The 7,500-nt window shown below is 57.2% G+C and overlaps 2 non-coding genes across 2 annotated transcripts in view; both read left to right on the top strand.

The window, feature by feature from the left end:
- Window positions 1-665: 665 nt before the first annotated feature.
- LOC136999162 (5.8S ribosomal RNA) lies at window positions 666-820 on the top strand. Its single transcript, XR_010889563.1, has one exon. It is a non-coding gene; the product is annotated as a 5.8S ribosomal RNA (ribosomal RNA).
- Window positions 821-1,692: 872 nt separating this feature from the next.
- The window catches only part of LOC136999138 (large subunit ribosomal RNA), a 7,822-nt gene continuing 2,014 nt past the window's right edge, over window positions 1,693-7,500 (top strand). Inside the window, exon 1 of the ribosomal RNA XR_010889542.1 lies at window positions 1,693-7,500. This exon is cut by the window's right edge and continues 2,014 nt beyond it. This is a non-coding gene — a ribosomal RNA (large subunit ribosomal RNA).

Here is a 7,500-nt window from a genome sequence, read left to right on the forward strand (position 1 = left end):
GTCACTCGATACTCTCGGGGACGCGCAGCAGTCGGCGACTGTAAGGACGCGCACACGTTGTAACAGAAACGTTAAAGCGAAACGAAGCGAAGAGAAGAAGGAACCGACGGTACGGACACCGCGCGCAAGCGCGTGCAGTCTGCCGAGTGCGAGAGAGAGAAATTTTGGAATTGACGGGATTGATCTCATCGCGCGCTCTTTGTGCGATTCGGAGCGAGACGCCACGACGGGAGAGAGACGCGATCCACTCGACGCGAGTCGTCGTTGGTCCGTTGAATCTCGGCGAGGCGCGAGCCGGTGGTAACCTACGCGGCGAATACGCGACCCTCTCTCCCATCACGGAGAGAGAGAAGAGCGTTCGCGCGCGAGAGGACCGCGAGACGGTCCGATGGTTTTTCAAAGAACTTCCGCCCCGGCCCTCCTCCTCGGCCTTTGCGACAGCAGCACCGCGCCGCAAAAAGGTCGAGCGAAAATGGAGGGACGCTCCGAAGTCACGCGCAAAAGAGCAACACGCGCGAGCACACTACACACTTTGTGCCGTAGCCCCGCTCGCGGGGCGGCGGTCCGCGCGTACACTCGGGCGCGCGGCCAGGCTGATCGAAGGGCCAAACCTTTTGCAGACTACATAGCAAAGAAATAGCGTCTACGAACGCAATTAAAACGATTACCCTGAACGGTGGATCACTTGGCTCGTGGGTCGATGAAGAACGCAGCTAATTGCGCGTCAACTTGTGAACTGCAGGACACATGAACATCGACATTTCGAACGCACATTGCGGTCCACGGATACAATTCCCGGACCACGCCTGGCTGAGGGTCGTTTCAGTACCCCGAAACTGCTTGCGCGCGCGTCTCTACGACGCGCGCGTACGAGCGACGTTGGACGTTCGCCGAGGCTGCGAGCGCGAGACTCTCCTCGCGGAGTGTGGTCGTTCGTTACCACCGAGGAATCGGTCTCGCCCCCCTGGGCGTCGTCTGAAATGACACGGAGAGAGCGCGTGTTAGGCGTGCGCGTGCCCGCGGCTTGAAAGAACCGCAGTGAGGAGGTAACTCGGAACGCGTGCGAGACGAGAGAATGACGACGACGACTTTCGCAGCCGATGTTGCGGGATGGTCGACGCGGTGCGTCTCCGTTACGCACCCGACATCTCGTACGGGGCGAGAGAGAAGTCGCGCATTCCGTCTTCCTTTCCGTTTCACCTCCCGAGGGGCACGAACGCGTCGTGGCGTGTCGAGGCGTCCGAGTTTAGGACAAATCGGCACGTTGTGCCACGTGAACGAATCTGTTCGGTGGTGGGTTTCCGCGCGAGCCGACCGCGTGTCCGAGTCCACGGATTTCGAAGCGGACGAAGAGAGGTGAAGGAGAGTGGGGGAGCTCCTCGTCGTTGCGTATCTCGCAGAGCGCGACGTATCGAAGGAGTCTTCCGCCGCCCTTTTTCTCAGTCCGCCATTCAGGACCGGCATGTTACGTGTCGTGCAATCGCGTCTGGATTTCTCGTTACACATACGAGAAACTCCTCCTTCTTTCTCCTCCCAGTCTCTCACACTCTCTCTCTCTCTTTTGTCTCTTTCGACGCGCGTCGTCACGCACGACGACTGTGGCGACGAGTAGAGCGCAGTGTAGAGTAAGAGCAGTAGTAGTAGTTGAGAGCAGCGGAGAAGAGGAAGAAAAGGAATTTTTTTCTGATTTGTCGACCTCAGAGCAGGCGAGATTATTCGCTATATTTAAGCATGTTACTAATCGGAGGAAAAGAAACTAACCAGGATTTCCTTAGTAGCGGCGAGCGAACAGGAAAGAGCCCAGCACCGAATCCCGCGGTTCCGCCGCAGGGAAATGTGGTGTTTGGGAGGATCCGGTGATCCCGAGGTGTCGCGTCGCGGCCAAGTCCATCTTGAATGGGGCCACTTACCCGCAGAGGGTGCCAGGCCCGTAGCGACCGGTGCGCGCACTCGGGAGGATCTTTCCTTAGAGTCGGGTTGCTTGAGAGTGCAGCTCTAAGTGGGTGGTAAACTCCATCTAAGGCTAAATACGACCACGAGACCGATAGCGAACAAGTACCGTGAGGGAAAGTTGAAAAGAACTTTGAAGAGAGAGTTCAAGAGTACGTGAAACCGTTCAGGGGTAAACCTAAGAAACCCAAAAGATCGAACGGGGAGATTCATCGTCAGCGGCGCTGGCTTCGCGTCGGTGGGCGATGCTCCGCGGAGCCCTTGCGGATCCTACCGCGGACACGCTACCGTGCGTCGATGTCCGGCGCTCGTCGTCGTGCACTTCTCCCCTAGTAGGACGTCGCGACCCGCTGGGTGTCGGTCTACGGCCCGAGTGCGGTGACTGTCGCGTCGCCGGTAAAACGGCACGCGGCAAACCCTCGGTCGCCCGGCCGGCTGCCCGGCGGTACACGCATGGTATCAGGCCGCACTCTTCTCACGTGTGCGTCGGGACCGTCGCAAGCGCGCGCCACGGTACTCGGAGGTTACGGACCTAGCGCCGTCCCCGGTCCTGGCCCGCTGTTGGTCGTACGGAACTCCTTCGACAGGCCTGCAAACGATATACCGGTCGGCGACGCTACTGCTTTGGGTACTCTTAGGACCCGTCTTGAAACACGGACCAAGGAGTCTAACATGTACGCGAGTCATTGGGACTAGCGAGACCTAAAGGCGCAATGAAAGTGAAGGTCGGCCCTGGTTGTCGACCGAGGGAGGATGGGCCGCGTCGCGATGCGGCTCCGCACTCCCGGGGCGTCTCATTCTCATCGCGAGAAGAGGCGCACCCAGAGCGTACACGTTGGGACCCGAAAGATGGTGAACTATGCCTGGTCAGGACGAAGTCAGGGGAAACCCTGATGGAGGTCCGTAGCGATTCTGACGTGCAAATCGATCGTCGGAACTGGGTATAGGGGCGAAAGACTAATCGAACCATCTAGTAGCTGGTTCCCTCCGAAGTTTCCCTCAGGATAGCTGGCACTCGGCCGTTCCGCCAGGAACGCGCGCGAGTCTCATCTGGTAAAGCGAATGATTAGAGGCCTTGGGGCCGAAACGACCTCAACCTATTCTCAAACTTTAAATGGGTGAGATCTCTGGCTTTCTTGAATTATGAAGCCACGAGCATCTCGGATCAGAGTGCCAAGTGGGCCATTTTTGGTAAGCAGAACTGGCGCTGTGGGATGAACCAAACGCAGAGTTAAGGCGCCCAACTCGACGCTCATGGGACACCATGAAAGGCGTTGGTTGCTTAAGACAGCAGGATGGTGGCCATGGAAGTCGGAATCCGCTAAGGAGTGTGTAACAACTCACCTGCCGAAGCAACTAGCCCTGAAAATGGATGGCGCTGAAGCGTCGAGCCTCATACTCTGCCGTCAGCGGCAAGTGGGGCGGCCGCGCGCAAGCGCGCCGTCACGAAGCCCTGACGAGTAGGAGGGTCGCGGCGGTGTGCGCAGAAGGGTCTGGGCGTGAGCCTGCCTGGAGCCGCCGTCGGTGCAGATCTTGGTGGTAGTAGCAAATACCCCAGCGAGGCCCTGGAGGACTGACGTGGAGAAGGGTTTCGTGTGAACAGCCGTTGCACACGAGTCAGTCGATCCTAAGCCCTAGGAGAAATCCTATGTCAATGACGGCGTACATACTCTGGTGTTCTCGACAACGAGACCGAAAGAGAGAGAGACCGTGTGACGAGAGACACACGCCCGTCGGGCGAAAGGGAATCCGGTTCCTATTCCGGAACCCGGCAGCGGAACCGCATACAATTCGGGCCCTCGTAAGAGTGTTCGTCGGGGTAACCCAAAATGACCTGGAGACGCCGTCGGGAGATCCGGGAAGAGTTTTCTTTTCTGTATAAGCGTTCGAGTTCCCTGGAAGCCTCTAGCAGGAGATAGGGTTTGGAACGCGAAGAGCACCGCAGTTGCGGCGGTGTCCGGATCTTCCCCTCGGACCTTGAAAATCCAGGAGAGGGCCACGTGGAGGTGTCGCGCCGGTTCGTACCCATATCCGCAGCAGGTCTCCAAGGTAAAGAGCCTCTAGTCGATAGACTAATGTAGGTAAGGGAAGTCGGCAAATTGGATCCGTAACTTCGGAATAAGGATTGGCTCTGAGGAGCGGGGCGTGTCGGGCTTGGTCGGGAAGCGGGTCTGGCTGACGTGCCGGGCCTGGGCGAGGTGAACGGTCGGCGTTCTCGCGCCGGTCCCGGGATCCGAGCTCGGTCCCGTGCCTTGGCCTCCCGCCGGATCTTCCTTGCTGCGAGGCTTCCGTGGCGGCGCGAGCCGTCGCGATCGTCCTCTTCGGCCGCCATTCAACGCTCAGCTCAGAACTGGCACGGACTAGGGGAATCCGACTGTCTAATTAAAACAAAGCATTGCGATGGCCCTCGCGGGTGTTGACGCAATGTGATTTCTATACCCAGTGCTCTGAATGTCAACGTGAAGAAATTCAAGCAAGCGCGGGTAAACGGCGGGAGTAACTATGACTCTCTTAAGGTGGATGCGCAACATAGATCTTTATGGTCCCTCAGCCTCTCCATGTCAAGTTATACACCTACCTCCTCGTGGTACCGCCGGGCGCAGGGCTTCGGCTGTGCGGCCAAATGGTGTTATAACGAGTGCGCCCTAAAGGGTCTTGTACCCATGTGCCGAGTCCATGGTAAGTTGTGGGGCCAAGAAAGGATAGGCTTCTCGGGGACTCTCAGCCGTCATGCTGTTTGATCCCCACACGCAGTAAATATGGATACAAGAAAAATGAATGAATCTCGCCCGGGTTCTCGGATGGCCCGGGCACTGCGTGCTAATGACGCTAGCGATGCAGGTAGTGGATCAGCGTCTTCAAATCGCAGAAATGCCAGTGGTCTTCCCACGCGGACTCGCGTTGCCACCAATGCGGCGACTAATGATGGGCCAGCCATCTGCGAGTACTGCGGAAGGGAATTCCGGAACAAGCGTGGCCTGGGTGTACACATTGTACATGCCCATGCCGAACAAGCTAACAGCGCGATCAATGTCGAGCGCGTTAAGGCCAGATGGTCCGAGGAGGAAGTACGTCTCATGGCGCGAGCTGAGGCTTCAGCCACCTCAGCGGGGGTTCTCTTCATGAACCAGTTCCTCCACGAGAGGTTCCCCCAGCGAACGTTGGAAGCAATCAAGGGTAAGCGTCGACAAGAGGCTTATCGCTTGCTGGTCCAAGAGTTCAGCCAAGAGGTCCCGTATAACACGGACGGTGACGATGCTGGCAGAAACGGGGCCGATACGACGATGACACTAGTCGCCGGCCCTGCCGCCATTGAGACGGAAGAAGATTCGAATAACGAAGTCGATGTGGCATCGCAGTCCTCACCTCATATTCCCGCTACGGGTGATGAGAGGCTTCGGGAAGTGACGGAGGAGCTCCTTGAGAGGGTTAGACGTTACCGTTGCTATGAGGCTGGATCTCTGCTGACGATCGCACGAGATTTTCTGGAGGGAAGGATTGACGTCCATGCCATTGAGAGATGGCTGGGCAAGATCTTCCCGGTACAGACGGTGCACTCTCCTCGACGTGCTAAGACTAGAAAGCGCGATCCTCCTGTCATAAGAGAGAATAGGAAGCAGTTGAGGATGAGAGAATTTGCCATAGCGCAGTCTCTATACAAGAAAAACCTCAAAACCTGTCTTTCGCATATACTCGACGGAGACTCCACACGCACGCGTCCTTCCGCTGTCGAATTCCGTGACTACTGGCGTCCCGTCATGGAGGCGTCCAGTGTGGCGGATGGTGACATGAAGGCGCTGCGGGAGAGGTACGACGAGGCGAGGCAGGCGGCTGGTTCCATCCGGAGCCTTCCGTCGACTGCCAGAGGGATTCATCTCGAAGGCATCGATGAGGGCGCGACTGAGGCTGGCAGCCCACCGGTCGATAAGTCCTTGCTCTGGGATCCGATCTCGACTACCGAAGTCGTACGGATTTCTGTAAAGAATGGTTCTGCGCCAGGATTGGACGGCATTGAACCACGGGCTTGGAACGCTGTTCCAGCACCTATCCGTGCGTTGCTGTTTAATCTTCTGCTACTTGCAAGGGAGGCTCCCTCCTCGATCACTACTACCAGGACGGTATTCCTAGAAAAGGGGACGATGCCAGAACGGCCTAAGCCGTCGGACTATCGGCCTCTTAGTATAGGATCCGTCGTGTTGAGGCACATGCACAAGATTTTGGCTAAGCGTCTGTCGGTCCTCGATATTTTCGACAAGAGACAACGGGGTTTTCGGCCGGTGGATGGGGTCTGTGAGAACGTTACAGTCCTGTCTGCCGTGCTCGCAGACGCCCGCAGGAGTTGCAGGTCACTCCATCTCGCCTGTGTGGACCTGTCGAAAGCCTTCGACACGGTCTCGCACGAGGCAATTTTTGCAACACTCGAGGAAGTAGGGCTGCCGCTGACTTTCCGAGAGTACATAGAGACCACGTATCGAGACGCATATACGGTGCTGCACGACACCGGTAGCAATGTGCCGAGGATACAACTGGGACGTGGTGTGAGACAAGGCGATCCTCTATCGCCCCTACTGTTCAATCTGGTCGTGGATAGAGCACTGGGGATTCTCTCTGAGGATGTTGGTTATCGTTTCGGCGGTCGGGTGGTCAATGCGCTGGGTTATGCTGACGACATTGTGCTTCTGTCTTCTACCAAAGTTGGCTTACAGGAGAATTTGACACGGCTTCACGAAGCCTTTGTGCAAAATGGGCTGAGCATCAACGCAAAGAAAACCGGAGTGCTTTCCATCGTGGCCTCCGGCAGAGATAAGAAAGTAAAGGTGGAAACTCAATCTAGCTTCACCGTGGGGGGAGCGGTGATACCGCAGAGATCCCCAACAGAGGTATGGACTTACCTCGGCAATTCTTATCGAGGCGCTAAGGAATACGCCTGCATCCCACCTTTAGCTCACACCATCGAGCTACTTACAAAAGCACCGTTAAAACCTCAACAGAGGCTACGGTTGCTGCGTGACTGCCTTCTTCCTCGGTATTACCACCGATGGATTATGGGATCAGTCAGCGCCAAAATTTTAAAAGGTGCGGATGTGCTAGTGAGAACTGCGGTTCGTCGCTGGCTGCGTTTGCCCCATGATGTGCCTGCTGGATACTTCCATGCGCCGATACAGAGTGGCGGTGTTGGGTTGCCTCTCTTAAGAGCTTTAATCCCTATTCTGAAGTATAGCCGACTGCGGAGGTTGTGTACGAGCTCGTTGCCGGCGGCATCGGCCGCTGCCGAATCCACGTATGTGGCTAGGCAGTTGGCCTGGTGTGAAAACCAGATGCGCGTCCGGACGTACAGAGTCACCACGACCGACGAGCTTCGGCGGCAGTGCGCCGCATGGCTGCACGAGTCGTGCGATGGGAAAGGGCTCAGGGAGGTCGCAAGTTCCAAGCTGAGTTCCTACTGGGTAACGGGTGGTGCCGACTCAATTCCCGGAGCCGACTATGTGCATTACCACCACGTGCGGGCTAACTGCTTACCGTCGAAAGCGAGATCTGCCCGAGGTCGTC

The sequence above is a fragment of the Linepithema humile genome, chromosome 3, assembly GCF_040581485.1.
Source record: "Linepithema humile isolate Giens D197 chromosome 3, Lhum_UNIL_v1.0, whole genome shotgun sequence".
Taxonomy (NCBI): Eukaryota; Metazoa; Arthropoda; class Insecta; order Hymenoptera; family Formicidae; genus Linepithema; species Linepithema humile.